General features: G+C 41.3%; 1 protein-coding gene across 5 annotated transcripts in view; it reads right to left on the bottom strand.

Moving 5' to 3' along the window:
* LOC106604462 (ecto-NOX disulfide-thiol exchanger 2) overlaps window positions 1-12,158 on the bottom strand; it is a 325,983-nt gene extending 313,825 nt beyond the window's left edge. For 4 of the 5 annotated variants that reach the window (XM_014199101.2, XM_014199098.2, XM_014199100.2 and 1 more), the window contains exon 1: window positions 11,868-12,158. The gene's annotated coding sequence lies outside the window, so the exon portion shown is untranslated. The remainder of the gene's footprint in view (window positions 1-11,867) is intronic. The other variant, XM_045717984.1, reaches the window with a different exon arrangement.
* Window positions 12,159-12,361: the final 203 nt, after the last annotated feature.

Genomic DNA, 12,361 nt, shown 5'->3' with positions numbered 1-12,361 from the left:
AATTTTTAAAATGTTCTACATTGTAGAATAATATTGAAAACATCAAAACTATCAAATAACACATATGGAATAATGTAGTAAACCAAAAAAAGTGTTACATTATTTAGAGTAGCCAACCTTTGCCTTGAAAGCTTTGCACACTCCTGGCATTATCTCAACCAGCTTCATGATGTAATCACCTAGAATGCTTTTCCAACAGTCTTGAAGGAGTTCACACATATGCTGAGTACTTGTTGGCAGCTTTTCCTTCATTCTGCTGTCCAACTCATCCCAAACCATCTCAGTTGGGTTGAGGTCGGGTGATTGTGGAGGCCAGGTCATCTGATGCAGCACTCCATCACTCTCCTTGGTCAAATAGCCCTTACACAGCCTGGAGGTGTGTTGGGTCATTGTCCTGTTGAAGAACAAATGATAGTCCCACTGAGCCCAAACCAGATGGTGTATCGCTGCAGAATGCTGTGGTAGCCATGCTGGTTAAGTGTGCCTTGAATTCTAAATAAATCACTGACAGTGTCACCAGCAAAGCACCACCACACCACCTCCTCCATGCTTCACGCTGAGAACCACACACGCAGAGATCATCTGTTCACCTACTCTGTGTCTCACAAAGGCGTGGCGGTTCTAACAAAAAATCCCCAATTTGGCCTCATCAGACCAAAGGATAGATTAGACTGGTGACAACATCCATTCCTCGTGTTTCTTGACCCAAGCAAGTCTTCTTATTCGCCCAAGAAGGCCTGATTCATGCAGTCTCCTCTGAACAGTTGATGTTGAGATGTGTATGTTACTTGAACTCTGAAGTAACAGTTAATTGCCGATGTCTGAGGCTGGTAACTCTAATGACCAACTCTTCAGCAGAGGTAACTCTCGGTCTTCCTTTCCTCTGGTGGTCCTCATGAGAGCCAGTTTCATCATAACGCTTTATGGTTTTGCGACTGCACTTGAAGTTTCACATTTCTTGAAATGTTCTGGATTGACTGACCTTCGTGTCTTAAAGTAATGGACTGTCGTTTCTCTTTGCTTATTTGAGCTGTTCTTGCCATAATATGGACTTGGTCTTTTACCAAATAGGGCTATCTTCTGTATACCACCCGAACCTTGTCACAACACAACTGATTGGCTCAACGCATTAAGGAACGTAATTCCACAAATGAACTTAACAAGGCACATCTGTTAATTGAAATGCAATCCAAGTGACTACCCCATGAAGCTGGTTGAGAGAATGCCAACAGTGTGCAAAGCTGTCAAGGCAAAGGGTGGCTACATTGAAGAACTTAAAATATATTTTGATTTGTTTAACACTTGTTCGGTTACTATATGATTCAATATGTCTTATTTCACAGTTTTGATGTCTTCACTATTATTCTACAATGTAGTTTTAGCTACAAAAATAAAGAAAAAACGCTTGAATGAATAGGTGTCCAAACTTTTGACTGGTACTGTATGTATCTACGCCATTTAGCAGACACTTATCCAAAGCAACTTACAGTATGTGCATACATTTGTATTATATTTGGACCCACGGGAACCAAACCCACAACCTTAACCATGCTAGCGTCAAGCTCAACCAAATGAGCCACACAGGACCAAAGAGGCTAGGGGTTGTCAGTTGTGGCTGGTGGACGGAGAAACCGGAGGACAGGCTCATTGTAATTCATACAGTGGGGTAAAAAATATTTGATCAGGTACGTTTTTTATCCGGCCGTGTCAATACTGCCCCCTACCCCCAACAGGTTAACACCGTAATATGGATAATTGGGTAACTGTTAACCTGTTAGGGCTAGGGGGCAGTATTGACACGGCCGGATAAAAAACGTACCCGATTTAATCTGGTTACTAATCCTGCCCAGTAACTAGAATATGCATATAATTGTTTGATTTGGATAGAAAACACCCTAAAGTTTCTAAAACTGTTTGAATGGTGTCTGTGAGTATAACAGAACTCATATGGCAGGCAAAAACCTGAGAGGATTCTATATGGGAAGTGGCCTGTCTGACAAGTTGTTCTTCATCTTGGCTCTTTTTATTGAAGACTGAGGATCTTTGCTCTAACGTGACACTTCCTACGGCTCCCATAGGCTCTCAGAGCCCGGGAAAAAGCTGAACGATATCGAGGCAGCCTCTGGCTGAAACACATTATCGCTTTTGGCAAGTGGCCGATCAGAGTACTATGGGCTTGATTTTAAACAGTGGTTGACATGCTTCGAAGTACGGTAATGGAATATTTCGAATTTTTTTGTCACGAAATGCGCCATGCTCGTAACCCTTATTTACCCTTTCGGATAGTGTCTTGAACGCACTAACAAAACGCCGCTATTTGGATATAACTATGGATTATTTGGGACCAAACCAACATTTGTTATTGAAGTAGAAGTCCTGGGAGTGCATTCTGACGAAGAACACCAAAGGTAATAACATTTTTCTTATAGTAAATCGGAGTTTGGTGAGTGCTAAACTTGCTGGGTGTCTAAATAGCTAGCCCTGTGATGCCGGGCTATCTACTTAGAATATTGCAAAATGTGCTTTCACCGAAAAGCTATTTTAAAATCGGACATATCGAGTGCATAGAGGAGTTCTGTATCTATAATTCTTAAAATAATTGTTATGCTTTTTGTGAACGTTTATCGTGAGTAATTTAGTAAATTCACCGGAAGTTTGCGGGGGGTATGCTAGTTCTGAACGTCACATGCTAATGTAAAAAGCTGTTTTTTGATATAAATATGAACTTGATTGAACAAAACATGCATGTATTGTATAACAATGTCCTAGGTGTGTCATCTGATGAAGATCAAAGGTTAGTGCTGCATTTAGCTGTCTTCTGGGTTTTTGTGACATGATATGCTATCTTGAAAAATGGGTGTCTGATTATTTCTGGCTGGGTACTCTGCTGACATAATCTAATGTTTTGCTTTCGTTGTAAAGCCTTTTTGAAATCGGACAGTGTGGTTAGATTAACGAGAGTCTTGTCTTTAAAATGCTGTAAAATAGTCATATGTTTGAGAAATTTAAGTAATAGCATTTCTAAGGTATTTGAAAATCGCGCCACGGGATTCAACTGGCTGTTGCATAGGTGGGACGAATTCGTCCCGCCTAGCCCAGAGAGGTTAACCTGTTAGGGCTAGGGGGCAGTATTTGCACGGCCGGATAAAAAAACGTACCAGATTTAATCTGGTTACTACTCCTGCCCAGTAACTAGAATATGCATATAATTGTTTGATTTGGATAGAAAACACCCTAAAGTTTCTAAAACTGTTTGAATGGTGTCTGAGTATAACATAACTCATATGGCAGTCAAAACCCTGAGACAAATCCTGACAGGAAACTGAAATCTGATGTGTGGATATCACTTCAAACATTTGCCATTGAAACACAGGGGCTTGCGATTCATTTAGCACTTCCTATGGCTTCCACTAGATGTCCCCAGTCTTTACAAAGTGGTTTGAGCCTCCTATCAAAAGTGACTGAAAGAGAGGATGTTTACCTTGGTCACAGGGGATGGGCCATTACCATTGTGACGTCGGCGCCCATGGGTACTCTCCCTTTTCGAAACGTTTTGAAAGACAATGCAACCGTCCCAATGGAATATTATTGAAGCCCTGGTTGAAAAAGCCCCTAAAGATTTATGTTATACAACGTTTGACATGTTTGAACGAACTTAAATATATATTTTTTGCTCATTCCTGACGACAAGTCAGACGCACACGGTACATTTTCACTAGCCTTCGGAGCGCGCTAACACTATTGGGACATAAATTATTAACTTTTTTGAACAAAACTAAATTTGTTATGGACCTGGGATTCCTAGACGTGCCTTCTGATAAAGATAATCAAAGGTAAGGGATTATTTACAATAGTATTTTTGATGGTTGGTCATTCCAAGATGGCTCCAACATTTATAGCCTAGACTTTTTTTCTGGGAATACCACGTCGTTTATTGCAAAGTGTGATTTCCCAGTAAAGTTATATTTAAATCTGGCAAAGAGATGGCATTCAAGACATGTTAATCTATAAGTCTTTGAATGACAATATTACATTTTAACAATGTTTTCGAATAGTAATTTTGTAAATTGTAGCGCTGATTCATCGGAAGCATTTGAGGGAAAAGTTTTTCTGAACGTCATGCGCCGATGTAAAATGCTGTTTTTATATATAAATATGAACTTTATCGAACAAAAAATGCATGTGTTGTGTAACATGATGTCCTAGGAGTGTCATCTGATGGTTGTCAAAGGTTAGTGCTGCATTTAGCTGTGTTTTGGGTATTTGTGATGCATGCTAGTTGCTTTGAAAATGGCTGTGTGATTATTTCTGGCTGGGTACTCTGCTGACAATCTAATGTTTTGCTTTTGCTGTAAAGCCTTTTTGAAATCGGACAACGTGGTTCGATTCAGGAGAGGTGTATCTATAAAACGGTGTAAAATAGTCATATGTTTGAGAAATTGAAGTTATAGCATTTATGAGGTTTTGCATTTAGCGCAACGCGATTCCACTGGCTGTTGATTAGGGTGGGATGCAAGCGTCCCACAAGCCCAGACAGGTTAATGACTTGGAGAAGATCTGCAAAGAGGAGTGCGACAAAATCACTCCTGGTGGCCAACTAAAAGAAACGTCTGACCTCTGTGATTGCCAACAAGGGTTTTGCCACCAAGTACTAAGTCATGTTTTGCAGAGGGGTCAAATACACTGCTCAAAAAAATAAAGGGAACACTTAAACAACACATCCTAGATCTGAATGAAAGAGATAATCTTATGAAAAACTTTTTTCTTTACATAGTTGAATGTGCTGACAACAAAAATCACAAAAATAATCAATGGAAATCCAATTTATCAACCCATGGAGGTCTGGATTTGGAGTCACACTCAAAATTAAAGTGGAAAACCACACTACAGGCTGATCCAACTTTGATGTAATGTCCTTAAAACAAGTCAAAATGAGGCTCAGTAGTGTGTGTGGCCTCCACGTGCCTGTAACCTCCCTACAACGCCTGGGCATGCTCCTGATGAGGTGGCGGATGGTCTCCTGAGGGATCTCCTCCCAGACCTGGACTAAAGCATCCGCCAACTCCTGGACAGTCTGTGGTGCAACGTGGCGTTGGTGGATGGAGTGAGACATGATGTCCCAGATGTGCTCAATTGGATTCAGGTCTGGGGAACGGGCGGGCCAGTCTATAGCATCAAGGCCTTCCTCTTGCAGGAACTGCTGACACACTCCAGCCACATGAGGTCTAGCATTGTCTTGCATTAGGAGGAACCCAGGGCCAACCGCACCAGCATATGGTCTGAGGATCTCATCTCAGTACCTAATGGGAGGCTGTAAGCACAACCCCCACCTGTGGAAGTCGGGCCCTCATACCACCCTCATGGAGTCTGTTTCTGACCGTTTGAGCAGACACATGCACATTTGTGGCCTGCTGGAGGTCATTTTGCAGGGCTCTGGCAGTCCTCCTCCTGCTCCTCCTTGCACAAAGGCGGAGGTAGCGGTCCTGCTGCTGGGTTGTTGCCCTCCTACGGCCTCCTCCACGTCTCCTGATGTACTGGCCTGTCTCCTGGTAGCGCCTCCATGCTCTGGACACTACGCTGACAGACACAGCAAACCTTCTTGCCACAGCTCGCATTGATGTGCCATCCTGGATGAGCTGCACTACCTGAGCCACTTGTGTGGGTTGTAGACTCCGTCTCATGCTACCACTAGAGTGAAAGCACCGCCAGCATTCAAAAGTGACCAAAACATCAGCCAGGAAGCATAGGAACTGAGAAGTGGTCTGTGGTCACCACCTGCTGAACCACTCCTTTATTGGGGGTGTCTTGCTTATTGCCTATAATTTCCACCTGTTGTCTATTCCATTTGCACAACAGCATGTGACATTTATTGTCAATCAGTGTTGCTTCCTAAGTGGACAGTTTGATTCCACAGAAGTGTGATAGACGTTGTGATAGACAATGTGTTGTTTAAGTGTTCCCTTTATTTTTTTGAGCAGTATACTTTTTTCCCCTCATTAAAATGCAGATCATTTCATAACATTTTTGACATGCGTTTTTCTGGATTTTTTGTTGTTGTTATTCTGTCTCTCACTGTTCAAATAAACCTACTATTAAAATTATAGACTGATAATTTCTTTGTAAGTGGGCAAACGTACAAAATCAGCAGGGGATCAAATTCTTTTTTCCCCCACTGCAGGTACAGTTGAAGTCGGAAGTTTACATACACTTAGGTTGGAGTCATTAAAACTCAATATTCAACCACTCCACAAATGTCTTCTTAACAAACTATAGTTTTGGCAAGTCGGTTAGGACATCTACTTTGTAATTTTTCCAACAATTGTTTACAGACATTATTTCACTTATAATTCACACTATCACAATTCAAGTGGGTCAGAAGTTATCATACACTAAGTTGACTGTGCCTTTAAACAGCTTGGAAAATTCCAGAAAATGATGTGATGGCTTCAGAAGCTTCTGATCATCATTTGAGTCAATTGGAGGTGTACCTGTGGATGTATTTCCAGGCCTACCTTCAAGCTCAGCGCCTCTTTGCTTGACATCATGGGAAAATCAATCAGCCAAGACCTCAGAAAAAAAATGTTGACCTCCACAAGTCTGTTTCATCCTTGGGACCAATTTTCAAACGCCTGAAGGTACCACGTTCATCTGTACAAACAACAGTATGCGAGTATAAACACCATGGGACCACGCAGCTGTCATACCGCTCAGGAAGGAGACACGTTCTGTCTCCTAGAGATGAATGTACTTTAGTGTGAAAAGTGCAAATCAATCCCAGATCAAGAGAAAAGGACCTTGTGAAGATGCTGGAGGAAACAGGTACAAAAGTATCTATATCCACAGTAAAACAAGTCCTATATCGACATATCCTGAAAGGCCGCTCAGCAAGGAAGAAGCCACTGCTCCAAAACCGCCATAAAAAAGCCAGACTACGGTTTGCAACTGCACATGGGGACAAAGATCGTACTTTTTGGAGAAATGTCCTCTGGTCTGATGAAACAAAAATATTACTGTTTGGCCATAATGACCATCGTTATGTTTGGAGGAAAAAGGGGGAGGCTTGCAAGCCGAAGAACATCTCAACCCTGAAGCACGGTGGTGGCAGAATCATGTTGTGAGGGTGCTTTGCTGCAGGAGGGAGTGGTGCACTTCACAAAATACATGGCATCATGAGGTTAGGAAAACTGTGGATATATTGAAGCAACATCTCAAGACATCAGTCAGGAAGTTAAAGTTTGGTTGCAAATGGGTCTTCCAAATGGACAATGACCCCAAAGCATAGGCTTAAGGACAACAAAGTCAAGGTATTGGAGTGGCCATCACAAAGCCCTGACCTCAATCCCATAGAAAATTTGTGGGCAGAACTGAAAAAGCATGTGCGAGCAAGGAGGCCTACAAATCCAACTCAGTTACACCAGCTCTGTCAGAAGGAATGGGCCAAAATCCACCCAACTTATTGTGGGAAGCTTGTGGAAGGCCACCCAATAACATTTGACCCAAGTTAAACAATTTAAAGGCAATGCTACCAAATACTAATTGAGTGTATGTAAACTTCTGACCCATTGGGAATGTGATGAAAGAAATAAAAGCTGAAATAAATAATTCTCTTCTATTATTCTGACATTTCACATTCTTAAAATGAAGTGGTGATCCTAACTGACCTAAGACAGGGGATTTTTACTAGGAATAAATGTCAGGAATTGTGAAAAACTGAGTTTAAATGTATTTGGCTAAGGTGTATGTAAACTTCCGACTTCAATGACGCCAAAACCACTGGCTCCAGGAGGTCATCTACAAGTCTCTGCTAGGTAAAGCCCCGCCTTATCTCAGCTCACTGGTCACCATAGCAGCACCCAACCATAGCACGCGCTCCAGCAGGTACATCTCACTGGTCACCCTCAAAGCCAATTCCTCATTTGGCCGCCTTTCCTTCCAGTTCTCTGCTGCCAATGACTGGAACCAACTGCAAAAATCACTGAAGCTGGAGACTCGTATCTCCCTCACTAGCTTTAAGCACTAGCTGTCAGAGCAGCTCACAGATCACTGCACCTGTACATAGCCCATCTGTAAATAGCCCATCCAACTACTTCATCCCCATACTGTATTTATTTATCTTGCTCCTTTGCATCCCAGTATCTCTACTTGCACATTCATCTTTTGCACATCTACCATTCCAGTGTTTAATTGCTATATTGTAATTACTTCGGCACCATGGCCTATTTATTGCCTTACCTCCCTTATCCTACCACATTTGCACATACTGAATATAGACTTTTTCTACTGTATGTTGGTTTATTTTACATTTTAGTCATTTAGCAGACGCTCTTATCCAGAGCGACTTACAGTAGTGAATGCATACATTGCATGCATTTTTTTTTTGTACTGGCCCCCCGTGGGAATCGAACCCACAACCCGGGCGTTGCACACACCATGCTGGTGTTGCAAACACCATGCTCTACCATCTGAGCAATGTGTTGTTTATTCCTGTGTTGTATGTGTCGAACTACTTTGCTTTATCTTGGCCAGGTCGCAGTTGCAAATGAGAACTTGTTCGCAACTAGCCTACCAGGTTGATTAAAGGTTGGGGGGGGGAGAAATAACCTGTATATGGAACGTAATGAGGAATGGTATCAAACATATGTCATTCATGATTTAGAATGAAATAACTAAAACTGTGTACATTTGAAATAGAGTGCAGTGTCATCATTTCAGTCTCTTTTGGGACCCTGTCACATTCATAATGCAGAATGTCACATCCAATTCTCCTCTAGTGTTATGAAAATGCTAATATTTATATACTTAGAGGTATGCAACCCTCAAATTTACAAATAAAGAATTGTAAAGCATTTTAGCACATTTGTGCATTTTTCGTTGGTTAACACGGGACCCACGAGTGCATAGCCTATGCAATATGTATTCAAGTTAATGGTGATTTCTTGGCTCATGAGGTACACTGCATTTTCAGATGACTACAACACTATCATGATGAAATTTGGTGAAGAAATCTTGAATATATTAACACTCATTTTGCACAGCATCACATCCATAACTGTCAATTTTCCTCTCTAAAGTATAAGAAACTTTTAATATTTTCATCATTGTTGTTTTTGTGTAGGCAAGCCTTCCTTTCAAAGTGTCTTAATATTTTACCCTAATACCTTGAGATTCACAGACTTTAGCGGATGCATCTGTTCTCCCAAAAATACCTGTCCTTAAACTGGTCCTGAACATCTAAAACTAAAAGCATTGTATTTGGTACATATCATTCCCTAAGTTCTAGACCTCAGCTGAATCTGGTAATGAATGGTGTGGCTGTTGAACAAGTTGAGGAGACTAAATTACAGTGTTACCTTAAATTGTAAACAGTCATGGTCAAAAAATATAGATTCAATGGTTGTAAAGATGGGGAGGTCTGTTCGTAATAGAGAGATGCTCTGCTTTTATGACACCGCATACCAAAAAGCAAGTCCTGCAAACTTTAGTTTTGTCCTATCTTGATTATTGTCCAGTCGTGTTGTCGAGTGCTGCAAGGAAAGACTTAGGTAAGCTGCAGCTGGCCCAGAACAGAGCAGCACACCTTTCTCTTCATTGTAATCAGAGGGCTAATATAAATACTATGCATGCCAGTCTCTCTTGGCTAAGAGTTGAGGAGAGTGACTGCATCACTTCTTTTTATAAGAAACATTAATGTGTTCAAAATTGTTTGCATAGTCAGATTACACACAGCTCTAACACACACTTTCCCCACCAGACATGCCACCAGGGATCTTTTCACAGTCCCCAAATCCAGAACAAATTCAAGAGAGCGTACAATATTAGAGACATTATTGCATGGAACTCCCATCGCATATTGCTCAAATGAACAGCAAACCTGGTTTAAAAAAAACAGACAGCAACACCTCTCCCCTATTTGACCGAGATAGTTTGTGTGCATGTATTGATATGTAGGCTGCATATGCCATTTTTAAATTGATGTAGTTCTGTCCTTGAGCTGTACTTATCTATTAATGTTCTGTATTATGTCATGTTTCATGTTTTGTGTGGACCCCAGGAAGAGTAGCTGCTGCTTTTGCAACACCTAATAGGCATCCTAATAAAATACCTAGTTACCTTACCCCTATACATATCAAGGTCTAGCAGTCCAGTAACCCTGCTGTGCAAATATGGTATTAGAACTGGCCCTGTATATAGCTTACTTACTTCTCATGTCCTTTATATTTAGATTTATTGTGTGTTTTTGTTCTACCTTGTGTTATTTTTAGTACTACATTGATATTGATTACTGCATTGTTGGGTTTAGAGCTAGCAAGAAAGGAATTGTACTGTACTTGTGCATGTGACATTAAAACTTAAAATCTGAAACATAACATCAGGCCTGGGAGTGGTAAAAAGGATTACACCCACATTCATGAGCACAGAGATCATCATCGTTACCTCTGATGCACCGTGGGCTTACGTGAATCATTAAAAGACCACAGTTACTAATCTGTTCAGACAGTGATTCCTCTTAGCCGCCTTGAACTGATGATGGCTGTGAGTAAGGGGCTGTTCTTGTGTTGCTAGGTTACAAAAAAAACTCTCCTCCACATGAATAACAAGTTTGTATGTTAGTCCTCCTGGTACAGTCTCCCTGTCTCTTTCTCAGTCTCTCATACACACAATAGGTATAGTAGATAATGGGTTAGAAAGGTCGTAGCTAGCTAACTTAGCTAGCCACGTTGTTTTTCTTTAGGTAGCTAACTGGTAAATATTTAAAACAGTCAAAGCTAGCAAAATAACAAAATTCTATCCCAGCAGGGGGTAACATTAGCCTAAGCCATAAACCAAAAGTTTGGTATGCAGTAACGTTACTAGCCTGTACCAAGCCTCACTGTCAGCACTTTTCTGTCATTTGGGTTCTTTGCTAGCCAGCAGTAACCAACCAGGTAGAGACTAGCATATACACCTAGGTTGAAGAGAAAGGTTAAGACAACGGGATTCTAATATCCCAGAACTATTTGCAACAATGGGATCAGCCAGCGACACATTTAGAGAACTAGGCCAACTTTCAGAATGTTTAATATTGTTATAAATCTAGACATTCTGTTACATCGCATTGTTTAAGTATTGCCAATGTAATGTTAATGGGGAGCTAACATGGCTGCCTTAGAATGTTGAACTGTCATGTAAATGCATCATATTGCAGAAATCGCTTTGCCCTATTCTCGGGTAAATGCATGGCTCTGGGACCAGCAGGATGGGATGCCAGAGGGACCAACTGTGCTAGTTAGCAACGGCACTAATCGTTAGTAAGGACGCTGGTATAGAATTAGGAATTGGATCGCTATGGGCGCTGGTCCCAAATTTGTGACGACGTTGTCTTGTATATTTTCGATCTAGGTATTCACTAGGAACCATACAGAACCAGACGGAATCAAACAGAATTAAACGGGGAGGGGCCTACCGGAATTTGTCCAATAGAAAATGTAGTTTTCGTTGCAAAACGTTTTACGTTTGGAGTAAACGGTTTCCGTTTCAAAACGTTTGCTACGGTCTTCGTGCTAACGGTAGCTAACTACGTAGCTAGGTAACCAAGGATTTGTATAAATAACCGGCCTTATTGCTATCTGTGAGGTAACGTTAGATAACTAGATAACCCAATTGATACAAATTGCATGGGCTGTGCCTTTTAGTTAACTACCAAACAAATACACTTTCCTCGAGTTATTAACTTAGTTAACTAGCTAACGTTAGTTGGCTGGGTTTGTGACTTACCTACGTTAGCTAGCCAGCTAACGTTAGCTAGCTACACACGCGGAAGTTAACTAGCTAATGCTATAAGAGCGGAATAGTGATAACAATATATCTGTTCACTAAAGGTTCCTTACTTCAGTTGTTTCTTTCACCGTTTCCAGCTTTCAGACGACACCCCTTTCCCCGGACCTTTCGTATGTTCTCTGTTACTAGCTAATAGCTTTGCACGCCACAGAGGTATAGCACGATGCAAGCCGCACAGAGTTCACAATCTTTGATGCAAGCGACTCACTGGCAACGGCCCTGTCCAGTGGCAGTGTGTCAGCTGACCAAATTACGCGAGATTTTACTTCTGGGTTAAAGTCAGTGCCAAAATAAACTACAAAATTGATTTATGGGAACCCGGAGGACAACAACACGTGCTTGTTGCTGTCGAAGGCGTAAAAGCGCCCTCTGTCGGAGAACCACGTGGAGAGAAAATACATGCTCTTCATTTTTTATATAAACTTTACATAACCTGGTAAATCAGTTATGAATAAATTCTTATTTACAATGACAGCCTACCAGGGAATAGTGGGTTATCTACTTTGTTCAGGGGCAGAACAACAGATTTTTACCTTGTCAGCTC

The sequence above is a fragment of the Salmo salar genome, chromosome ssa05, assembly GCF_905237065.1.
Source record: "Salmo salar chromosome ssa05, Ssal_v3.1, whole genome shotgun sequence".
Classification (NCBI taxonomy): Eukaryota; Metazoa; Chordata; class Actinopteri; order Salmoniformes; family Salmonidae; genus Salmo; species Salmo salar.
This window is presented reverse-complemented; position numbering and strand designations above follow the sequence as displayed.